The sequence below is a fragment of the Giraffa tippelskirchi genome, chromosome 1, assembly GCF_054371585.1.
Source record: "Giraffa tippelskirchi isolate mGirTip1 chromosome 1, T2T-mGirTip1v1.2.pri, whole genome shotgun sequence".
NCBI classification, from domain to species: Eukaryota; Metazoa; Chordata; class Mammalia; order Artiodactyla; family Giraffidae; genus Giraffa; species Giraffa tippelskirchi.
In genome coordinates this window covers 147,345,109-147,370,984 of record NC_137275.1, presented here as the reverse complement: position 1 = coordinate 147,370,984, position 25,876 = coordinate 147,345,109, and the positions used below count along the sequence as shown (strand labels likewise).

At 40.0% G+C, this 25,876-nt stretch overlaps 1 protein-coding gene and 1 long non-coding RNA gene across 12 annotated transcripts in view; one reads left to right on the top strand and one right to left on the bottom strand.

Annotated features, from left to right (window-relative positions):
* Positions 1-25,876, bottom strand: part of BNC2 (basonuclin zinc finger protein 2) — a 504,931-nt gene that overhangs the window by 418,518 nt on the left and 60,537 nt on the right. The gene's annotated exons all lie outside the window — the stretch shown is intronic.
* LOC145509907 (uncharacterized) lies at positions 14,989-17,821 on the top strand. Its single transcript, XR_014056542.1, has 2 exons — positions 14,989-16,126; positions 17,291-17,821. It is a non-coding gene; the product is annotated as an uncharacterized LOC145509907 (long non-coding RNA).

Here is a 25,876-nt window from a genome sequence, read left to right as displayed (position 1 = left end):
AAAGAATCTGCCTGCAATGTGGGAGATTCAGGTTCAATCCCTGTGTCTGGAACATTCCCTGGAGAAGGCACTGGCTAACCACTCCAATATTCTTGCCTGGAGAATTCCATGGACAGAGGAGCATGGTGGGCTACAACGGGATTGCAGAGTAAGACATGACTGAGCACACACGCATATTGTAGATAAGGCAGCTGAGAGCACTAACACCTTTACTTTTTTTCAGGCTCCATACAAGGTTTTATATTCTAATAATATCTCATTTTATCCTCACAAAAAACAAAGCAGGTCTAACTATCATTTATGAAAAGAAGAAACTACAGTGTAAAAGTAAAGTAACTTGCCCATGGTCATGGACCAGTTATCCAAAACCAAGTGAGCCTAAATGCAAAAGCTCATGCTTTTTTTTTTAATTCCCAGGTGTATTTAAAGTAGGGCTCACATAGCAATACACAGAGACCTAAGTAGTTTCCTACCACAGAGCTTTTAGGGAAAAAAATTTTGAAGAGAGATGTGGAGAGGGATGGTAATCCATTAAGAACTTAACTGGGAAACTGCCTGAAGCTTATCTGAAGGCAGTGCTCTTGAATCAAGGAACATTTTAAAAACACCAAAGTTGTTGTCATTTACCCACATGTGTCAGAGAAGATGAAGCAAATTCATATCAAAAGAACTGCTTTTTAATTATTACGTGTGACAGGTAGGTAAAAAAGGATTAACATGGTTTGGGTAACTGGAAACACTCTAGCTGAAACTGACTAATCTAGCTCAGAAATTAACATATCCAATTCAGCAGAACATTAAAAACCAACCAAACATTCTAACATCAAAACTATTCAGGAAAGTTAAATACATAAATTTCAAGCCAAAAAAGTTACAGAAGCCCTCTGAACGAAAAAAAAACTATGAATTTAACTTAAGACATGCTCCTTTTCAAATGACTATTAACTGGTCAGGTAGTTTCACGAACTTATAACTTTGTCCTGTCAAGGGAAGTTCTCCTCCACATAGTGAGTAAAACCACATTAGCCTTCTCCCATTGGAGAAGGAAACGGCAACCCACTCCAGTGTTCTTGCCTGGAGAATCCCAGGGATGGGGGAGCCTGGTGGGCTGCTGTCTATGGGTCACACAGAGTCGGGCACGACTGAAGCGACTTAGCAGCAGCAGCTAAATTATCAAATTATTTATACTTATTTATACTTCTTCATAGTATAAAATTAAGCCAAATTTCCTAAAGAGAATCAGCTAAGTTGTTTTTGTCATTTTATTTATAAGAACCATACCAAAGAGTTCACTAAGAAGCAAACTCTTACTTATCACTCTTACTAAATTCTGGTCAGTGATTTCCCTAACCAACAAATTCTTTTCCTAAAATAGCAAGTTGTAAAGTCTGTATGTCAAAATACATTGTCTACCAAAAAGTTCTATGATGGCATATAAAAATTACAAGTGAAATTCTTTTAAGATTTTTTGATGTGGACCATTTTTCAAGTCTTTATTTGAATCTGTTACCATATTGCTTCTGTTTTATGGGTTTTTTTTTTGGCCTCAAGGCTTGTAGGATGGATCTCAGTTCCCAGACCAGCAATCAAACCCATACCCCCTGCATTGGAAAGCAAAGTCTTATCCTCTGGACCTCCAGCGAAGTCCCACAAGTGAAACACTGATCTCAAGGAAAACGAAGTCCACATCAGAACAATCTGACTGCCTCGATTTCAGTAAATACAACACCATTTGGTACAGAGAAACCCTTCATTTTTTGAAGAGGGAGACTATAACCTGAGTGATCTTCTACTAACCAGAAAGATGACTATACAGGGAAAGAAAGCTCAGGCAATAACTTAAAATTCTGCCCCCTAAAAACTTTCACTGACTTCCCCTAAAGGCCTTTTTTCTCCTCTCTATGGAAGAGCTTCAGAAATTTCATTTAAATCCCCAATAGCTTCTACCAAATTATATTAGAATTGTGACCTTATAAGATGCCTACAGACATTCTAATTAATCTTAGTTTGCAGAACGGATTAAATGAATGCATTCTGTAGTCCTCTGTGTAGATTACACTTAAGTCCATTAATCATTAGTGAGCATCTTAAGAATAATTCCTGGATGATCTACAAAGATAGCCAATGGTTGAGAGTGATAAGAAACTTCTGACAAAGTTCTTTGGCAATCAGTAATATAGATCGGCACTGATTGGCTATCCTTGAGGAAGTATTGTAGCAAACAACAGTGAGGGAAATTATTTATCATCTCCTTTTCTGGAAGTGTAATTGAGAGGTTTGGGGGTTTTTTTTTTGTTGTTGTTCTTTTGTTTTTAACGTTTGATCATTGTATGACATGACTATACACAAAGAAACTATATGTCTAATGGCAGAATTTAAGACTCAAAACTTATGGAAATTCAGAAACTCCTGTGGCTCTGGCACAGCTTGCCTGTGTTCTTTCGGCCATGTGGGTGACACTCTTTCAAGTAAAAACTACTGCAAGATAAAGGTGGGGGTCCTCAACTGCCTCAACTGTTATCTTCACAATAAGTGAAGGTGTCTAGAGGTGCTCCCACAGCCTCTCCAGCAGGAGTGCTGACTGAGAGGCCCCCAGGCACTGCAAACCACCACTGTCACTTCTAGTCACTGCTCGACCCAGCTAATGCCATTCCTGTCATGACAAGCATCAGTCACCTTAAGGCACCACACCTCTGCCTCGACAAAACATACCTTTGAAAAGGTATGAGCCACAGAGGGAACCTGTTTCAGGGGTTGCCAAGGGAAGCCAGCCTTGTCTATAAACAGCAGAGAGGCAATGACACAGCCCAGAGGCACAGATACAAGAAGGACTGCTGGCTGTGAGTGTAAAGAAGTGTTCTGCTTCCTGTGCGTGGACAGGGGGAAAAAAAAATGACACAGTGAGATACCGTCTGACCAGGCTAAAGTGGGTTTAGTTGTCAGCCTAAACCTGCCATCTGGTGTTAAGATACAGCAGATCACACCCCAGATGTGTTCCTTCAAACAAATCACATCTTTTTTTTCTTATCCTTTTTTTTTTCTTTCTTTGTTTCTGTAAAGAGAGGTGCCTGCCAATGATACAAATCAGCTGAAGTTTATTTTAAACTAAAGACTCTGGTGAACTTAGTCAAATGAGTAGGTATGTATGCACCCAAACCCCAAAAAGCCACCACTTTTCAGAAATGGCATCTGCAAATGCTGAGCAGAAAATCATCTGTTTACTACTCATCAACCCTAAACATTGAGGCTATCCTTCCTTAGTCACCCGAAAGCCATTTCATCTGAAAAATGAAATTTGTTTCAGTGAAGCAGAGTTCTGAAATCCTTGTCTTCCTCCTAATTTCTGACTCAGTATCTCATTCCACAATTGGGGCGGGGAAGGGTTATGCAGTGCTATCATTTGCACCTCATTACACTTGGGCTGGAGCTTTGAGAAAGCTGATATTCCCTCTAAATTTTTACAGATGCTTCTAGTTTACCAGTTCATGACTGCACTACTAGAAAAGACTTCCTGCCTCTAAACTGCTTGCTGGCATGTATGCTGAATTTCAAAATCCCTGAAAAAAAGCAAACCTTTGTGGTGTTCTATCAATTTTCTTGCTGGGGCGGGGGGGAGGGTCACTAAAACCACACCAGGCCCCCCCAAAAAAAGCTTTTTCTCCTATGAAGTGAGACTCAATCTCTCAGACTTATACATTCCCTTCTAACTACTGACGGTTCATCTTGATTTGGAACTCCCTCCCCCCCAAAAAAGAAATGTTCATTAATAGAAAGTTATTGGTAGAAAGTGTTTTTTATCCTAAATTAGGATGAGGACCATGGTAGGCCATTTGTGGGAGTAATGCAATCCTAGATAGCCTTTCACCTGAGCTTATGTTGTTTCCATTGATTTCATATGTGTCACTGGGAAAACACTCTGGGACAGAGAGAAGAGACACTTTCTAAGCCTCCACCCCCACTTTGTTTCATGGCTCCAAGGTTTTTCAGAGTTCAGGGCAGGTGACACTGGTCTGTTCTTAATCTTTACTGCTTTAGCAATGTTAAGGCTGATGACGAGGGACACAAATCCCTGATGGAACTGAATGCATTCCAAGCTCCCCGACCCACTCAAAGCCGTAATCCCCCGCAGCTGGATCTTACTTACCACCATGCACAGCTAATACATTTTTTAAAAGCTAGTCACTGGTGACAAATGTAAACTGGACAGAGGAGCAGCTCCCCCCTCTTCTCCCTGCCTCACTCCTCAGTCTTCCCCCATAACCCTGAGACTTGCTGCTGCCATGATTGATAGGACTTGCCTTTTAGAACTAGAAACATTTTAAAAGCATCTTCAGCTGTCAGACTGTAACAAAAACAACAAAAAAGTCATCCTTAACACAAACATTTCACGACTGAGAAAACCCTATGAGTTGAGATTATCACTACCATATTCAGTTCACTATTTATTTAGCTATCACACAAACTGGTCTGGGACCCCGGCAGATTGAATGAATTAATCTGGTCACCATCTTCTTGGGCATCATAAAAGAGCTCACTGGACAACTGAAGCTTGAGGATCTTCTGTGATATATTCTGTTTGGACCTGCTCACTTTTTGGGGGGGGGGGAGAAATTCCACAGTAATATAAGTAAGTAGTCTTTTATGATGGGCAAGTGTGTTTTCACCATGGATCCACTAAGAAAAGGAAACCAAGTCACCCAAGTAGTTAATAGTTCTGTGCGGGATGAAATTGCCAAAAATTAAGCCAACTATGTAATGTGCAGTCTAAAGGTAGATGTGCAGTTTAAAGAAAGGATAAATGTATGGATGCTGCTGCTGCTGCTGCTGCTAAGTCACATCAGTCGTGTCCGACTCTGTGCGACCCCACAGACAGCAGCCCACCAGGCTCCTCCATCCCTGGGATTCTCCAGGCAAGAACACTGGAGTGGGTTGCCATTTCCTTCTCCAATGCATGAAAGTGAAAAGTGAAAGTGAAGTTGCTCAGTCGTGTCCATCTTTGCGACCCCATGGACTGCAGCCTACCAGGCTCCTCTGTCCATGGGAATTTCCAGACAAGAGTACTGGAGTGGGTCGCCAGTGCTTTCTCCGATAGAAAAGTAAATTAAGGGGGAAAAGTCCCAAATGTATCTTATACGGATGATAGATTTTGATAAAAGAATAAGTAAGTTATCCATTTTACCTGATGCAGAAAAACCAAGGGTTAAATATATGTGACTTTCTCCGGTTTACTCTAGTTTCCAGATAACTAGCAATAAGTTGATAAAAGTGATATTATGAAGCAGACTTGGCAATGCCTACCACAACACTGACTACAATGCTTAAACTGCATTAGGTTTAATTACTGCAAAGTTACATCTGGAGAGGGAAGCATCATTTTATAACCACCCTGGCTTTCAACCTGAGCTCTGTCCATAAGAGATACACACTCACCCAAGTAACTGAGGCTCTGAAAGGCACCATAGTTAATAATGTGTAACTAGCAGGAACACAAGGAGAAGCGACAAGCAGGTCTCCCTGAATTAAATTCACATCTGATTATGCAACCTCTCCATGTCCTCCTGGCATTGTTGAAAGCAGGTACTCCAAAGCAGCCTAGTGACTGGCCTCAGCAGGACCCATGGAAAAGGAATTTGACTGGGTGTGAGAGAGTAGGGGTGGGGGGCATTATACCAATGGGGAAAGAATTAGGACAATGTGCTTGAAAGAGTCCAGCTCTGATTTTCCTACTTGTCACCCACTGTCACATTCCCAGAGTCCAGAGAACAATCAACATATGAGTAATTCCATCAAATGGGAAAAATACAAACTGTTTTTCATGGTGACTGTAACGTCTTGGGACTAAACTTAAACATATGGTACGTGCAAGTAAGGGAAATACGTGGGTTTTGGTGGGGGAACAAGGAAAGGAGGTTGGGAGATTACTATGTGTACATGTGTGTAAAAGAGGATTTGGCAGTACATGTGAAGAAAAGTGTGAAATACATGCAGGTGGATATACTTTTTAAGACTAAGAGTATAGAACTACCAAACCAAAAAAAAAAAAAAAGGAAAGAAAAAATGTGCACCTGTCATTCAGAACTAAGATTAATGACAACAGATATTTACTCTGAACCCATACTATATGTCCATCCATCCAAAAAACATTTATTAAGGCCTGTTGAATTTCTCATATAGTAATCAAAGATGGCAGTGCTTTATAGCATTACCTGATACACCTACTACAAACTATAAGAATTTCCCCTTAATAATACAAAATGATCTCAGGTCTAAATTCCCATGTCTTCAAGGTTATGTTCACACCATAAAGTGATCAGAAAACCTACACAAATATAAAAGAGTTAAGCCCCAGGGAAAAAAATGGAATCATAACCAGACCTCTGCCTGTTACTTGAATGAGATCACAATGGAGTTTGCTTAATTAAACCTTTTAATACTAAAAGATCCTATAGTTGTGCCCAGTAAAATCACAGGTACAAAAAGTTTGTAACTAATCCAGTGAGAAATAACTATGTTTGATAGCTAAATCTCAACAAGTTATATTCATCTGAACCTCCAGTTACCAATTCAAAATACTCAAAAAAAAAAAAAATTCCTAACTTAAAATGGTGAGTCTGGAGTAAGCAAAATCCTTCAAAAGGAAAGCAGCTAAAACGCACACTGTCTCTTTAAGTTGAGCGACCCACTATAGTTAGGTAGTATGAAGCCAAGAAAAAGTTCTGAAGTGTAACTCTCAGGAGCAAACATTTTCTACTTGTGAAGTAAACTCTGTTGAAAGACAGCAGACTATGGTCCCACCAGTAAAAACAGGAAAGTTTTCAGCCAGTGACAGCTTTGCCTACAGAGAGGAGAAAAAAAAGTGTCACAGACTCACTTTATTAAACCATATGCTCATTGCCCTGTGAAGAAAGCAGGGTCACTAATTAGTTCATTCTGTGAAAGAAGCCCTTCCTGATCCCGTTGACTTTTGTCCCCCTGGTTAGCTCCAGCTATTTCTGTCATGCAACTTGAAAATCACTGGAGGGAGGAAGATCGCCATAACAACCGCTGAAATGATCTTGTGGAATGTGTCTAGTGGCACTGGAATAACCTGAATATGTGCTCCAGATGTGTCTGCTGTCAGGAAAAAAGTAAACACATCTGATGGACAGCGTATGACTAGATGGCCTCGAAGCGACTCCAGAGACTGGGGGAGGGGCGGCACATGTGCGGGGGGCGGGGGAGAGGGGGACGGGGCCGCCCGGGGCACCGCGGGACCGGGGCCTGGGGCGCCCGGGAGCACTAAGCGCGACTTGTTCCGCCCGCATCCCTCCCCGGAGTGGCCTCCGTGGGACGGCGGCGGCGGCGGCGGCCTCGGCGAATTTCCGTCTGGCACGGCCTTGTGAGCATTTGGGAGCAACTCAAACAGCAACGCTGGGAGGAAGCAGGGAAAGAGAGGAGAGGGTTCAAGATGCTTTATGCCTTAAATATTAATGGCAACGTGTGTTTAAAGCATTCTCTGCTTCGGGGGTGGGCGGTCTCCAGGCCCCTAGCCCTCCTCCTCTACCCACTGAATGGCTTTGCCTCTGCGCCCTAGATGCGAACTTCTTATTAAGGGACTGATTACATTTCCTGATCTGAAAGGGTTGTCTTTTATGATGTCGGACTTCCACAAGTTGGACAAGTGGATTGCTTTCCTAACCCAAAATGTTTTTAAAAAATATTTTCTCAATGAAAACACATAGAAAGGACCAGAAAACGTGACATAGGCCAAAATGCATTTTCACTTTAGGTCCTGTTTTCATGGGTGTTTGCAAAAGGCTTTATGTCTATGCCCAGTGCTTACGTTCACAAACAAAATAGCAATTTTACAAACATCAAGCACACAGTAGGCACTTGTTGAGCTTCTGTTGAATCAAACTAAGTTTTTAATGTATAAGATTAACTGAAAGTGCTGCTCAAGTTCTACAAATCAACAGTGGCAGAGATTACTTAAAAAAATAAGTAACCAAATTTACAAATACTTACAAAAAATAAATGGAAAGTTTATTTCCCCAAAGGAACAAAAACACCTCCCTCAAGAAACAGAAAACACCGCATCCACTGTGGTACACAAACCACCCATCTGTGTGCCAATCTACCACATTTTAATGCCTATTCCTACTCCAAAAGTTTGCAGTGTGGACTTAAGTTTCAGAGAATACATTAAAAAAAAAAAACATTTCACAGTCTTCCCATAAACGCTTACATCTGTGAAAAGGCTGCAAAGGTCTGTGCAGAAATTTAGAATCAATGTCAAAAGCTTTTCAAAACAACATACTCCAGATTTGTCTTTCAAAAACTACACACAATCACATTTCAATGAAATTTCTTGTTTTTCAACATGATCCAAACAAAAAACATTGTATTGGAAGGTATTTACTTCTATAAAATACACCTTCAAGAGATGGAATTGCTTATGCTTAATATCCATTAAGATCAATAAATTGTATCACCCCGGCAGCATTCACCTAGCACTTCTTTCACTCAAGGAGATTGCTAACTTACTTATGCATCCCCTTTCAATTTCTAAGTGTCTAAGTACATTCTCCTCCTTCAATAAAACTAATTTAGTGACTCCGATTCTGAAAGTAGATCACCAAAGGGAAAAAGAAAACTTTGAGAAATTACTATTTGAGAGCAGGAAATGGAACAAACCTTCAACTCACTTCCTGCAACTCACACATTCAACCTGGCAGAGGAAGACCCTAAGGATGCTTAGAGGCTGAAGGACTCCAAACTTGAAGAAATAGGTGAAAGGACAGCAAAAGTGAATGGCACTCCTTCTGCCTTCTAGAAATTGGATTCCACTGGCAGCTGGCTGAATGGAGCCAATAACAGATTCACGGTTGTGGAAAATGTTTCATACTCCTCTAAGAGAAAACATTATTATTTCCTTGTAACAGAAATTGTACTCCTTGACAAGTTAGACAACCTAAAATAATCATTGCCAAGGTGCAATTTACAAAAATTGTTGGCAATCTACAAAAAAAGAAATAATCTGGGTATTTGCAGAGCATGCTTTATTATTATTATTACAGTCTAATCTAGCCCCCCCCAAATTAAGAGACTTCAAAAAGGACTGACAGATTTCCAAATAAAAAGCCAAATATTTTAAAGCTTTTATAAAAAAGTCATAAATGTGCACCTTTGTACAAGGAGATGCCAAATGTCCAAAAGATGGAAGAATTTCAATAACCAGTTTCATCTGCCTCAGTATTCAACCAATGAGCAGTTTGTGGATATTCAAAGAACTGGAACGTCTCTGTAGTTATGTGATATTTCTTACCCATCTCCATCTAAAAGTTCTTACACCAAACTTGTACTTAATATTTACTAAGAAAAGGCAAGTAAAGTAGCAGGTTCTCTTCTCAAATTCAAAGTAATGGTTTTTCAGTAGTTGGGCTTTTTTTTTGGTTCTTAAGAGCATCAAAAGGTTGGAATGGGATGAAACCTGGAGTTAATGTAGGAAGTATTCAAGTTCCAAAAGTTATATGATACCCATATGAACAGATTTGGTGGCTGAACTCCACCCACTTAAGCCTATGGCTGCAATCAAACTTCCACACACATAGTCTGTCCTTGGTTCACTGCGTGCTCCAAATCCAATCAAGTGCTCACGGGTTATGGGTTCTCAAACCACCAGCTTCTCTCAGACAATGCCACACAAGTAGCAGAAGCTCCATACAGACCTAATGCTTTTCTATTTCACTCTGCTGAGCAAATAATGGTGATGCTTATAACATGCACAGACTATGAGATAAGCGGACTCATCAAGCAAAATCTAGGAAACATTTACCAACAATTCTTTTACCATTCTGTATAGCATTATAGGCCAGCACATAACAACTAGCAAGTTAAGGATGGCCAGAAAAGTTGAATGCTAAAGCAGAAAGAAAAAAGGGCAAAGAAAAGGAAAAAAGAAACTAAGAGGGCAACCAGCAAGCCAATCTATTAGAATTCCAGCTGGCTTAGGAGTGAAACACTGCAATGCAGTTTTCTGGCTGCGGGAGTTTTTGAGCTGGCCAGGCTTCATTCATGTGGCACTGTTTCTCAAGCAGAAACGAGAGTAAGTTATAGAAATGAATGAAACCAAAATCTAGACTTAAAGCAACGATTTTCTGATTTCTGTTGAAGGAGGAAACATGGATTCTTGAGAAAAGCATTTTCAAGAATGTGAACAAGAACTCCTGATTGAGTTCTTAAAACAAGGAACTCAACAAAGGAAAAGTGTGATGCTCTTTCATGCACTTAAATACCAGAAGAAGAAAATCCAGAAGGTTCTCTGAAAACATCAGTCATGTGTCATGCTATCAAGGGAAAAGAGGCCACGAGCAGCATAGATTTCCAGAGAAAAGCAGGCAATCCTCACAGCAGAACACAAAGAATATGTTCTGCCTAAGTCTGGAGGCCTAAACGACTCCCTAAGCAAGAACAAACAGCTATAACATTTTATCCACTTATTGTGTCATCAATTTCGGGACAAATTTCTAAAACCATCAACTTCTCTCCTGCACTGACTACAAAACAAGTCAATGAATCCTAGCCACAGTTTTACAACAAACAGAACATTCTTTTAAGGAGTCTGAAGCCATCAAGACAAAACCTAACAATGCACACTAATTTTTAAAATAATTATTTTTCACATACTATTTAAGGGGAAGAAGAAGAAACAAGCGTGAAGAGTTGAACAAAGCTTGAGAAAAGTCTCTGAATCCACCTTCCTTCTTATAGACAAGGAATCAGTCTTACAAAATTTCAGTGATTTACCCCATGTCACAGCTATTTATCTGAAGAATTAGAACAAAAACCTTCATGGTAGTGATATCCTCCCTCAGATCCATTCTCCTCTTGCCACAACCAACCACACTCCCTACTCTAAAATGAGAACAGATTTGAAGTCCCCAGATGACGAATTCTTCTTCAGAAGTTCTCTGAAGAAGAGAGACAACATTAACAAAGAAATGGAAAAAAAAAATTCTTCTGGATAATTTCAACCTTCAATGTCCCTATAAGCATTTTACCAGGACTGTCTAAAAAAATAAAAAAATAAAGAAAATATCCACTTTGAGTTTGAACTCCATTCTTCCATTTCCTGGAGCAGGTGCTCCCAGGCTATGAAACACCAAAAGGAGAAAAAAAAAAAAAAAGCTGGCCTGAGATACAGAGAGCTTTGGGGTCATCAGACAAGGATAGCAGTGGTTGACTATATTCCTTTACAGTTCCTTTATCCTTAGTTCACTAAGGGTAAATGGCAATTTTTTTCTCTGCTTTTTTCAATGTTATTGTCCTTGCAGGCCCATCACAGGACCCTGACAGGCTGGAAATTGCTAGTTACTTGGCTGCTTACCATAAGGAGTAATTTCGACTGCACAGGGAACAGAGGCCCTGGCTCCAGAGAGAAGACCACCTCAGATGGACTGACAGGTGGCAGAGGAAGCCCTTCAAAAATCCCTCTGAGCGCAAACCCTGCCTAAAACCTTCAATAGCCTCCCATTTCACCCAGACTAGTGACTATGGTCCCCAGTAGGGCCTACAAGCCCCTCCCTCCAAGGCCTGGCACCAGCTCACCACCGTCACCTCACTCTAGTCTCTCCATGGCTACAAAAGCCTCTGTCCACAATGCCAGGGCCCCAGGCTCTCTCTGACCCCAGGCTGCTGGTCCTTTTTTTAACACTCAGCAACTCTCCATCTTACCTCGCAAGCAACCTAATTTCTCTCCACTGCGGGTGCTGAGAAGCAGTCCATTTGCAAAGGGCAGAGGGGCCCCAAGATTCAGAAAAGGTTTGAACATCACTGGACAGTTTCAAAAGTCCCTTGAAGCAAACTAATTCTTATATCTTTAGTATTTCATTTTAGAGTTACACTATATACTAATAAAAGAGTCAATGTTATCAAATTGGAGATCTTCAAGTCTGCTTGTTAGGGCAAATATTCATTTATTTCAAACACTCCAAAATAGATAAATACTTTTATAAACTGTGGCCATTTTTTTCTCTCCCCACATTGGTTGTAATAAGAGGCAGCAGCAACAGATGAATGAAAATACCCAAAGCTTTGAATCAGACTCAAGTCAGACTGCTCTTTACCAACTGTCTGACCTTAGGTAAGTAAACTGTCTCCTCTGGGCCCATTTTTTCTGTTGTGGGAAGAGGAAAACAGTGACATCTTCCTTAGAAGAATCAGAAGACATGTATCTGAAAGCCAACATTTGTATTCCTAACTTGTACCACATTTACCATTCACAATTCTGTCTGATTAAGTATTATTAGTCTCACCCATATGTAACCACCATAAGGGCTAAGGATTGTTACTCTTTTTCCCTTATATCTGAATACTTAGAGCTTAGTACACTGTCTGCCCTCAATATATTAAACACCCAGCAGAGAATGTTTTATACAAGTGAATTCACCAAAAGGTAGTGTAATATGGCATGGATTCCCCTGCCTTTCTTTTTATGTCTTAAGTAAGAAGTCAATAATTCACCAACGGATAATGTATCATTGGCATTCTCATTTGTGTATGGCTGGTTAATATTCTTGCATACAATTCAGTGCTCAATGGGACAAAGTCAGTCATGTATACCCATGAGGACTTAAATGTCTAGTCAGTGAGTCCAAGTCAGTGATATTAGCTTCATTTACTAGTATCACAAACTTCATACCACTATTCTTTTTTTTTTTCTTCTTTTATTTTTTTTTATTTATTTTTTTTAATAAATTTATTTATTTTAGTTGGGGGCTAATTACTTTACAATATTGTAATAGTTTTTGCCATACATTGACATGAATCAGCCATAGGTTTACTATGTGTTCCCCTTCCTGGACCCCCCACCCACCTCCCTCCCCATCCCATCCCTCTGGGTCATCCCATTGCCCGGGCCCTGAGCCCTTGTCTCATGCATCGAACATGGAATGGTGTTCTGTTTCACATATGATAATATACATGTTTCAATGCTATAGAAGAACTGAGTTACAGAGTATGTGCAATGATCAGCACTGTCCTTCTACACAAATAGAGAAACAATTCTCCACTTATGGGATGTTTGCAGTGAAAGTGAAGTGAAAGTAAAAGTCGCTCAGTCGTGTCCGACTCTTTGCAACCCCATGGACTATACATACAGTCCATGGAATTCTCCAGGCCAAAATACTGGAGTGGGTAGCCTTTCCCTTTTCCAGGGGATCTTCCCAACCCAGGGCTCGCACACTGCAGGTGGATTCCTTACCAGCTGAGCCACAAGGGAAGCCCAAGAATACTGGAGTGGGTAGCCTATCCCTTCTCCAGTGGATATTCCTGACCCAGGAATCGAACAAGGGTCTCCTGCATTGCAGGCAGATTCTTTACCAACTGAGCTATGAGGGAAGCCATGTTAGCAGTAGAGACATCATATAATAATAATAGCAAACACTGTCTACTTTTTCTGTGCAGCAATCAAAACTGTTGAGTATTTCCAACAAAAACTAATTGCTTTTTTCAAGCAAAATGGTCTGATTTATTTTTATGTGCCAAGTATGGTTGTAACCACTTAACAAATAGCAACTCAATTAATCTTCACTATCACAACCCCATGAGGTAAGTATCATTATTATCCTTATAGTATAAAAGGCTGCCTTTGTGCTTACAAAAATTTTTCACTCAACATCTATTTAGTGCAAAACTAGTACACACAAGGCACAGTTCTGGTATGTATTTTAAATATGAGGTTTAAGTCTCTTGCCAAGAAACAGATTTCAGTCGAAGAGGTTTTAAAGCAACTGATGTCTAAAGTAGTGTTGTTTTTTCCCAGTCTGACCAGTTTTGAGACTTACTCTAATAGGATAAGGCTTTCAACTGCAGGGAGCCTTTAGTAAAGCACAGCACCCATCTCACCTAGTTAAGAATCCTGGCACTAGAAATCCATTTCACCCTACTCAGCAGCAGGCTGCAGTACATAATTATTTTCATCTGGTTATAACACAGGGTGGTGAGTTTAATCTCTAAAACCCTACAGGGATTGGTTTTAGCAGTTTTAGAAATTGCCTTTCACGCTGTGAATGTGCCGCACAGCAAGATGGTCCTGCTAATGGTTCCCAGACTAGGATTTGGGGGGACCAAAGGCATGACTCCCTTCTTTCCATAATTTCCCTTCTTTTGTGGGCCAAGTCTGTGGTCATTCAAGGTATCCTCATGGCCCCGCTTTCAAAAACATTTTGTTCTGATCTGGACAAAGGAACAGAGGTCTTTTTAAGTTATAGTCAATGATTACTAGTCATGAAGTCAAATGAATCCATATATAAAGTTAACCATCCATGGAGTAGCCTTTTTAAAAAACATAAAAGCATATATGCAGGTGAAATAGATTCCCAAACAATACTGTGGCCGTGAATGTGATGTAATCTAGTTCACCTTGAGTTTAAAAACTTTTGCTAAACCCCTCCTTCCAAAGAAGTAAAAAATTCAAGTAAACCGAATGAGACCATAATGTGATATCTCCCTTATTTTTTAAATTAAGTTCAAATCTACTCAGTCAATCCCAATTTTTCCCAGGTCCTTAGTGAACACACACCATTGGGAACAAGAAGAGGATACTTTGCTAATCAATGCTTAAAGTGAAGCTGCTATAAAGACTAGGACTAACAAACCCCATAAAGTAAAAATGATGATTTTCCTCAGGTTTTGGTAGACGAACCAACCTCCATATATCCATGCAAATGGAACTTCCCTGCTTCCACAGGAATCAGGAAAGGCCCTTCGGCTGTCCACAGCATTTCGAGTAAGAGCAAGCCACTTAAATTAATAATGACAACGACATGTCTAAAATTAGTCAACTTACACACCTGGTTGAACATCTGTTAGAATATTTTGGCTGTGCCCAAAATAAGTTTTTTGTATCATAAAATTCCACCCACTGTTCTAACTACCTAATGTGGGAGATAACCTAGGTAAATTCAAAGAGTCCAATTCATATAAGGCATAGACACAGAGAAGTAACAGAACATTTTCTATCTTTCCTTTCTTTTCACATTCTCAGAGCTAAAAATTGATCCACAGCTAAGATCTCAGTAGTATAAAACTACAACACCATGAGACACTGCCTTAGAAAATCCTAACTCCACCAGACTGCTAAGTCCTTGGGGAGTTATCTCCAGTCCCAAAGGCAATGTCTGGCACAAAGGAGGTCCTCAAATATTATCTGTAGAATGAGACACTATAAAAGCTCAGAATGACAGGTTTTCAAGTACTTTTAGCCGAAAATATCCAAGAGTGTATTGTGATGCCACTCCACAGATGAGGGAGCAGAACATCAGAGCCCCCCATAGTCTGAACTGGGGGCTCCCAAGGCTCAGCTTTCCAAGACCATCCTTCACACCTCTACCCCACTGTTAAACACTCAGGCATTCACTCTTTCACTTTTGCTCTGCTTTTTATATTTTATAATCTGTGGTGTAAAAACACCAAAAGTAGAAGGCAACCAGATCATTCAGATGCCAAACCCTAATAAGATCCACCACTGTCCTTTGCAGCTGTGCAAGTCTGACAGCTCAGGCTACCAGATGTTTAGGTCTAGTGAAATAAGGCACACAGAATACTCTATTTATAGTGTACACAAGTTTCCATCTACTACTTATTTTTAACCAAAAATATTTCTTTGGAGTCTTTTTCATGCACAGACCATGGGCAATTAAATCTAGACAGATTTTTACAGGGAAAACAAAGCAAAAGGAATGTAAGTTGTTACCACTCACTCTCCAGGTTTGAGGATTTCTCTATGATAACTGATCACAACAAAACATGCTAACCTATATGAATTGGAGAAAATCCAGTGTATATTCAGATTCCCACAACTTAGACTTCAGAAGGTGGACACGATCTTCACTTGTAGCTTGCTGGTTGCTCTTAGGTAAAACTGAATTTCAGCTATTGATTCAACATTTATGGAATTACTGTATGCCAGGCTTTGCTAGGTTTGGTGACTCAAACATGAATAAAACATGACTCCTACCCTTGTGTGGGGAGAATCTTAATGGTGGTTGTGTGTGCGTGCTCAGTCATGTCCAACTCTTTGTGACCCCATGGACTGTAGCTCGCCAGGCTCCTCAGTTCATGGGATTTTCCAGGCAAGAATAATGGAGTGGGTTGCCATTTCCTATTCCAATGGTGGCTGAGGCAGATACAAAAAATTTAAAAAGTTACGTGTGCCACAAATAGGTTTGCTACATTTAATGTCTTAAGGAAGGCATATAAAGGAAGATAATGTTTCATTTGTCTCAGTGGAGATGAGCTAACAGTAGGTAGCTGATATAGATCCCATGTTGTACAAAAACCTAATAAATAAAAGTCACTAAAATGCAGAGTTTCTAACACAGTGGATTAAGTCTTTAACAACTCTGGGTCATTTTCTTAGATAATGAAAGACATTGAAAACTTAAGGATTCTTTCCTTAAAGGCAAGCAAAACTTTTCCAACAGTTTTATATATTGTACATCTGAAGGCAATCTTATTTGTTTCCAGTAATGCTGCTAAGGGTTCTACATCTTTTAACGCCTTGTTTATATTAGGTTGTGTATCAATATGAGAAAAGTTACACGCCATCACCAATTTTCTTACCAACTTTCCTTCAAGGTGTCTCAGCAGTAAAGAGTCCATCTGCCAATGAAGGAAACACGGATTCGATCCCTGGGTCGTTTATCTTCCCCTGGAGGAGAGCATGGCAACCCACTCCAGTATTCTTGCCTGGAGAATCCTATGGACAGAGGAACCTGGCAGGCTACAGTCCATAGCATCTCAAAGAGTCGGACACAACTTAAGAGACTGAGGAGGGATGGTCAGACAAATGCTCCTTCTATTTGGTATTAAATTACCACCCAAAATATGACTTCATTTTGAAAGCTATCTTAAAATAAAAATGAATGCCTTATGCCAAATACTAAGAAATGATGACCATGTAAGTAACTGCTGTTCATTAGATGGCTTACTTTTCTGAAGGGACCTATCCGGTGTGACTCACCTGGGTCTGACAGTTAGAGGAGAACCCCACATGAGCCTATGTGCAGCACACTGTGTACTCTTTAGCTCCGGCAACAACCACTTCATTCCTTCCGAGAACCCATCACTGTCTGCCTGCTAGGCAGCAGGCTCTATGGCCTATGAGTCTCTCCCTAAAGTAGAAATACACTGACCTGCAGGCTGGAGTGGAAGCACAGATTCTAAACCACTGAACCACCAGGGAAGTCCCCATTTAACTTTCCTGAAGCTTCATTTTTTCATAGTGGTAAACAATGTTAATAATGCCTAGTTTGTGGGATGCTTAAAAAGATTAAATGAGATATGCACATAGCTAGATCATAGTAAGTACTCAAAAGATTGCTAGCTTATTTACCTCCTAAAGTATAATATTGTGAAAACATGCAGAACCTAGAGTTTGAAGGTTCAGTTCACAGTTTTGCACCCCATGGCTTTAGAGTGTTGTGATCTGTCCACGACACCTAAACCCATGCGACTTTTACTACTGCCGCTTACAATGGGATGGATGATAATTCAAGTGAGTATTTGTGAGATATGATGAGTTTTCCTGTGAAGATGTTCATAAACTATAAGATTCATCATAAAATGTAAATAATGATTAAAATCAAACACTTGATTAAAAAAAAGATTGACTCAACCCTATAACTAAGGCAATGTAACCTCTGATACATAATGTGAATGTAAAAGGATTCTGAACAAGGATTAGTCAGCAAATGAGGCACATGTACCTACATACACATGTGTATGCCTGTCAGCACACACTCCCCCAGGACAGTCATCAGCACCCACTCACCCCTTTCCCAATGACCCAAGGCGCTCTCAGGATCCTCCTCAAGCAGCCATTACCAATCTATCAATATTGCAAGAGAGGTGAAACCTGTTTTCTATCCTTCATTTTGTTTGCTCTTCAGATAAGGAGCTCTGAAGAAGTACCAAAGTTACAAAGATCAAAGAGTTAGTGACAGAGTTCAGGTTAGAAAAAAAACAGATCTTGTGCCTTCTGGTCCATTCCACAGTGCCTATCTGGAATGTTTATCACACACACTCTAACCCATGCTCTTCTTGCTTGCTTTGTGTCCTGATCATTTAATTTCTTACCATCTCACTTTGGCAGCCACAAATACCCCTCTCCCTTTTGCTTTCAGAAAATTCAGCATTCCCTGGCATAAAAGGAGAAAGATGCTGTCATTTCATATCCATGAAGCTAATGAGTGCCCATAGCTGACCTGGCATCTCCCCTTTAAGCCATGCTAACATTAGCTGTCATTCAAAAGTTCATTCTACAGCTTGACCTTTGCTTCTGCTCAGAAGTATTCACTCTATTATAAAAAGTGTTTTTCCTTTAATGTCATGATGACAATATATTGCAATGTCTGTCTGCCTTTCCAAATAGGCAGACTTGTGACACACATACTAAATTGCTTTGTCACTAGACTCAAGAATTTAAGGCAGTGAGAAATACCAAAAGCAAAAAGGAATTACCAGGTCAAGTGACTGGGAAAAACTGCTACTCCTGTGCTCGTCACAAGCCACAAAAACCATATATAATCATGTCTATGACTCTAACACCCAAAGAACATTTCAATCACATTTAATTCAGCAGTTCTATTATAAAATGAGATGAAGACTGCTTATCAGAGAAGGGTTACCATAGATGTGTAGTTTCAAATCAGACAATTTCCTTAATATACTTCTTTTTTCAATACCATAAAATGCTTTAGCTTCACAATAGGTAGAATTAACTCCAAACAGTAAGTATTATATCTAAAACACAAAAAAATCAGCTTTTTGGGTTGAAATGAGCCCACCAGTTCCACCACTGTAACCTCAGCCAGGGTCATTATTATTTTTGTTGCTCTTCAGATTTTCACTGCAGTTCTCTACTTCACAAGAAGAAGCTACCTAATGTGCAATGTTCCTGGCAAATAAAAAACAGGTTACACATAAATTAATCAGTATCACAGGACTACAGAGTCCTTTCTTTAAGCAGCACATAAGGAAAGGTGTATAATATCCACCATTTTATAGTTTTTATTGTCTGTCGGACCCTGAGCTGATCCTTTCCCACTCTAGGTCTACTTTCATCCTCACTCCAACCCTATACAATGAAAGCTTCTATCCTCCAAGTTTCCAAATGAGGAAACTGACACTCTGTCCCTTCTCAAACTTCCCATAGCACAGCTGGGATTCAAACTCAGACCTTTCTGACTCATATGCTTCCTATCCTTATGCTACCTTTACTGCTTCCTACTCCACTTTAAATATTTAGAACATTTGTGGTAAAGCAGTCAGAACCACGGGGCTTCCCTGGTGGCTCAAACAGTAAAGAATCTGCCTGCGATGAAGGAGACCTGGTTTTGATCCCTGGGTCGGGAAAATCCCCTGGAGAAGGGAATGGCTACCCATTCTGGTATTCTTGCCTGGAGAATTCCATGGACATAGAGGCCTAGTGGGTTACGGTCCATGGGGTTGCAAAAGAGTAGGACATGACTGAGCGACTGACACATACATACATACATAGGTAATCAGAACCATAACTAATTGATCCTCAAAATGCACATATCTTAGCTAGTATATCCACAAACGATCACAGCACCAAAGGCTAATCAAATCCAGGTCACAAGGTGTGCGTGTCTGACATTTAAGATAATAGTGCAAACCTTATGATCCTTGATGGCTTTTACCACACAGTGGTAGTTACCATGCCTTGTTAAGAAGTCAAACAAAGTTTGGAAATGTCTAAACACAATGGACACACAAAACATGTCCAAAAAAAGATAAAACTTCAAAGTAAAAGATTAATCAATGAAAAGGGTGGCATGGACGATGAGCAACCACTGCAAAAGACTTTTCCCTGCAGGACATTATTTTTATGGCTATATTTTTTGGAGTTTCAGAGACTATTTTACCTTACATTAGCTATTTTTATTTGATTTCTCAAAACACATATTTCTGTATTTGGGTGTACTAGGCCTTAGCTGAGGCCTACAAACTCTTAGCTGCAGCATGTCAGATCTAGCTTCTCGACCAGGGATTGAACCTGGGCCCCCTGCATTGGGAGCACAGAGTCTTAAGCCACTGGATCACCAGGGAAGACCTTACATTATCTAATTTAATATAACTGCCTCCATCATGTTTTCGAGTATCTTGGAAATTGTTGGGTCTGCTAAACTAATAAGAGAATTCAATTTTCACTCAGAAGAGAAACAGTTCCTCTCATTGGCATCACAGTTTCCAAAATAATTCTTAGAGGTTTGTATGATACTTTCTGTTCAGATGATAACAGAAAAGAAAGGAATAGGCATTTGGCACTTACCTTTGACAGACACCATACGAGGCATTTTCATATGTTCTCAAAATACTCCAGATAGCAATACTATATAATATTTCATAGGAGAGAGTATAGTGGGTCAAAAGTAAAGGATGCCAAAGACTAGATGGAGGGGTGAATGGAGAGTTACTATTGGGGTATAGTTTGCTTTTCAAATGATGAAAACTTTCTAGAATCAAATAGTGGCAATGGTTGCCCAACCTTGTGACTATACTAAAAGCCACTGACTGTACCCTTTAAAAGTGTGAATTGTATAGTATGTGAATTATATTCTCAATTTTTAAAATTACATCGTCATAGTAAATGTTAACATTTGAGGAATCTGGGTAAAGTGTATATGGGAATTCACTATATTGTTTTCCCAACTTTTCTGTAAGCGTGAAACTACTTCAAAATAAAAGTTATTTCAAAAAGGCACAAAAATATGAATATAGTTAATGCTACTAAACTTCAGTTCAGTTCAGTCGCTCAGTTGTGTCCGACTCTGTGGCCCCATGGACTGCAGCACACCAGGCCTCCCTGTCCATCAACAACTCCCGGAGCTTGCTCAAATTCATGTCCATTGAGTCAGTGATGCCATCCAACCATCCCATCCTCTGTCATCCCCTTCTTCTCCTGCCTTCAATCTTTCCCAGCATCAGGGCCTTTTCAAATGAGTCAGTTCTTCACATCATCTGGCCAAAGTACTGCAGTTTCAGCTTCAACATCAGTCCTTCCAATGAATATTCAGGGCTGATTTCCTTTAGGATGGACTGGTTGGATCTCCTTGCAGTCCAAGGGGCTCTCAAGAGTCTTCTCCAACACCACAGTTCAAAAGCATCAATTCTTCAGCACTCAGCTTTCTTTATAGTCCAACTCTCACATCCATTGGAGAAGGGAATGGCAATCCACTCCAGTATTCTTGCCTGGAGAGTCCCATGGACAGAGGAGCCTGATGGGTCACAGTCCAGGGGTCACAAAGAGTCGGACGCGACTAAGTGACTAACACTACACTACAACTACTATTATGTGGAGAAGGAAATGGCAACCCACTCCAGTATTCTTGCCTGGAGAATCCCATGGACAGAGGAACCTGATGGGTTACAGTCCATGGGGTCACAAAGAGTAGGACACAACTAGGTGACTAAACCACCACCACCACTCACATCCATACATGACTACTGGAAAAACCATAGCTTTGACTAGATGGACCTTTGTTGGCAAAGTAACGTCTCTGCTTTTTACATGCTGTCTAGGTTGGTCATAGCTTTTCTTCCAAGGAGCAAGTGTCTTTGATTTCATGGCTGCAGTCACCGTCTGCAGTGATTTTGGAGCCCAAGAAAATAAAGTCTCTCTGCTTCCACTGTTTTCCCATCTATTTGCCATGAAGTCATAGGACTGGATGCCATGATCTTAGCATTTTGAATGTCAAGTTTTAAGCCAGCATTTTCACTCTCCTCTTGTCACTTCCATCAAGAGGCTCTTTAGTTCTACTCTTTGCTTTCTGCCATAAGGATGGTGTCATCTGCGTATGTGTGATTACTGATATTTCTCCTGGCAATCTTGATTCCAGCTTGTGCCTCATCCAGCCTGGCACTCTGTATGATGTACTCTGCATATAAGTTAAATAACCAGGGTGACAATATACAGCCTGACGTACTCCTTTCCCAATTTGGAACCAGTCAGTTGTTCCACGTCCGGTTCTAACTGTTGCTTCTTGACCTGCATACAGATTTCTCAGGAGGCAGGTCAGGTACTCTGGTATTCCCATCTCTTTCAGAATTTTCCAGTTTGTTTTGATCTACACAGTCAGACTTTGGTGTAATCAATAAAGAAGAAGTAGATGTTTTTCTGGAATTCTCTTGCTTTTTCTATGATCCAACAGATGTTGGCCATTTAATCTCTGGTTCCTCTGCCTTTTCTAAATCCAGCTTGAACATCTGGAAGTTCACGTTTCACGTACTGTTGAAGCCTGGCTTGGAGAATTTTGAGCATTACTTTGCTAGCGTGTGAGATGAGTGCAATTTTGCAGTAGTTTGAACATGCTTTGGCAGTGCCCTTCTTTGGAATTGAAATGAAAACTGAACTCACACTTAAAAAATGGACAGGAGGATAAATTTTATACTGCGTTGTTTTTTTTTTCACCACAATTACAAAATAAGTAAATAGGTAAAGGAATTTGTGCAGATTCTACCTTAGGAGCTTCCCTGGTGGTTCAAATGGTAAAGAATCTACCTGCAATGCAGGAGACCCAGGTTTGATCCCTTGGTTGGGATGATCCCATGGAGTAAGGGAATGGTAACCCATTCCAGTATCCTTGTCTGGAGAATTCAGTGGACAGAGAGGAGCATGGTGGTCTACAGACCATGGGGTCGCAAGTGAAGTGAGTGAAGTCGCTCAGTCGTGTCCGACTCTTTGCGACCCCATGGACTATAGCCCACCGGGCTCCTCCATCCATGGGGTATCAAAGAGTTGGACTAATACTTTCACTTTCACTACCTTAGAAAGTAGAGGTATTGGTATTCAAATACAGGTCATTCCAACAGCAAAGCCAAAACTCTGGTTAAAAGGCCAAGAAAATGCTGATTTATTATTATGGTTTGTCCTTGGATTGAGATGTTACTTCTGGCCATTTTAAAGCTGCACACTAACACACACACTTAACTGCTTTTTCATAAATGAAAACTACTACCTAATAAATGGGTCTTATTAAATGTTTCTGAGTTGCTTTAAGGTTGCCACATGACTATGAATGTGTGTAGAAGGAGAAGGTTTATGTACTAGCTATACATCACATAGTCATTCCAGATTGAATATTGTTCAAAAAACAAGGCCTTATGTTGAAACTTCCAGTCAAAATTTCAGAACTGGTACTGACATGAGAAAGTAATGAATATGTGAAAATACTTGTTTTTATCAAATTCTGGCTTCATTGACTCTAATGTTTTTCTGTTGACTTAAAAATTCTTTAATCCTATTGCAATTTCTGACAACAATAAAAGATAATTGTTTTAATTACAAAAAAATCAGAGACATGAGTTTCAACACACGTATATGTGTTGGCACTCATCTGCCAAACACACTGACACATAATACGATGGGTATTTGCATAAGTGGGTCAATGTGGGTTTGATTTGGGGGCTCACAACTATTTCTAGTATGCTCAGTGTATAAAATATCCATATCCCTTTAGAAATCAATTTACTCAAGAACATTCAGAAGTGGAATTTGGGGTTCCATTTGTTAAGCTACAATCTAGTATAGAAAGCTGACCCTTGAACAACAAGGGCGTTAGGGGCACTGACCCTCCACACCAAGAAAAACCTATAGCTGGCCCTCTGTATCCCTGGATCCAAAGCCAAGATTCAGCCTCCTCAAATCACGTAGTACTATAATACTTACTATTATAAAAACTGGTGCAAAAGAAGACCAGGCAGTTCAAACCTGTATTGTTCAAGGGTCAACTATACTTAAAAGAAAAAAAAAAATTCCCTAGTGGTCCAATGGTTAGGAATTAACACTTTCACTGCCAGGGCCTGGATTCAATCCTGCCTGGGGAACTAAGATCCCGAAAGCCACAGAGCATGGCCAAAAAAAAGTCAGGTGGCAATTTTGTGAGAGAAAAGGAATCATCTTTACCAATATTTTTCTTTTTTATATATCAATAACTATCTAGTGACTCCCAGCAGAGGTAATAAAACATTTGGGGCAGAACAAATCATTACTGAGGGTAAATTCTTCTGCAGTTGGGACAATGAGGTATCTCTGGCCCACCACACAGTAGGAGGCACCCCAATTCAGTCATTTGTGACAAAAACCATCTCTCAAGATTCCAACTGCCCCGTGGAAGTGGCAGCACCCTCAGGTCCAGAAGGCAGACAAGCCCTAACATCTTCCTCATCTCAGGGTTTCACAGCCCACTGATTGGTGGGAAGCCACTCCCATCAGTCAGGCAGGAGGCTAAGGCTCTCTTGTGGAGCCAGGAACCCTTTCTCTTATGAAGCCCATTAGCTACAAATTCAGATTTCCACCGTCAGTTATTCTTAAAACCAAACACTAGCGTTCATTTGATTGACACCACAAAAACTCAAAGAGAAATGAACATTTAAAAACTGGAAAGACACGTTCATTATTTCATGCACACTTTTTTACAGTTCCAGTCTTCAAAAGTTATATGGCTTAGACCATCTGACTTTTTAATGGAACAGGTCATGATATACTGATTAGAAAGAAACCACCGAGAGTTCAGTTTTCAAAACAGAAGAGTTATACCGAGAATCCAAAGCCCACATGTCAGAGCACAAAACGTTCAAGTTCAATGCCTCTGCATACTTAAGTTACCAGAGGACAGAAACAATGCAGAATTTATAAAAACTGATTTAGTATAAAATACAGAAGACAGAGCTAAGTATGAAATACAGAACTGCAGAGTTTTATTTTTAACTATAGTGAAAGAAACTTCAAAGCTAGGCATACTTTAACTTAATAAGAGAAAAGAACATCTAGCATTTTCGGTGTTAAATTTTCAACAATTATCAATCACAGAACTGCATCATCTTTTCACGATTCCTTTCAGCAAAGCCCTAAAGGTCTGCCCATTAATAAGAAAAGTCATTGTATTTCTCGCTTTCAAAAATATTTAATCACCACAAATTCTTTGGTAGAGTCTTTCCCAAGTTCTGACTAGAATCCTGTAAGTCTACGGGCCTAGCTCACCAGGGAACATAGCACAATGCTAAATACCACAATCTATCACCAGTATTAACTGCTCCCAGCCCTAAGACTTTAATTGCGACAAGACTGCAGCTCAGAGCCTGAAGCCGGGTAAAGTCCTCCTGCAGCAGGCAGGAACAAGGACCACATATTTTCATACATGCTGGTGCATATTACAAACTGTTGCTGCCCCAGTCACAAGCATGTCCAAGACAGGATCTCTAAACTAGTCAGTGAAAATTCTACTCCATGTGTTTTCACAGAATGAGCCCCAAATTATTTTAGACCCATCCATAAAGATGAAGTGACCAAAGCACCATCAGGTTTGCCACCAGCTACAACCATCTGACAAACTTTGGGTACAGAGAAATCCTACAGAATTTTGCTATCACAACAGCAGATTGTCAATTTCCAATTTATAAATGAACTATTGAAGTCAAAACTGCAAAGTGAGTCAGTATCAGCATTTATCATTATTGGCAAAGACAGATGTGCTTTTTAAGAACTCCTGAAATTTGTCTTCCCTTACAGTACACTATTTCAGCAGAACACAAAGTAGACGATATATTGAAAATAGTAATATCAAGGACTTCCCTGGTGGCCCAGTGGTTAGGAGTTCATCTTCCGATGCACAAGGTGGGGGTTCAATCCCTGATCAGGAAACTAAGATGCCACATGTCTCATGACCAAAAAATAAATAAATAAAACAGAAACAATATTGTAACAAATTCAATAAAGACTTCAAAATGGTCCACATTTTTTAAAAGTCTTTAAAAAAAAAAAAACTTGAAAAAATAGTAATATCAGTTTACAGTGTCAAGTTGCTGCAAGGTC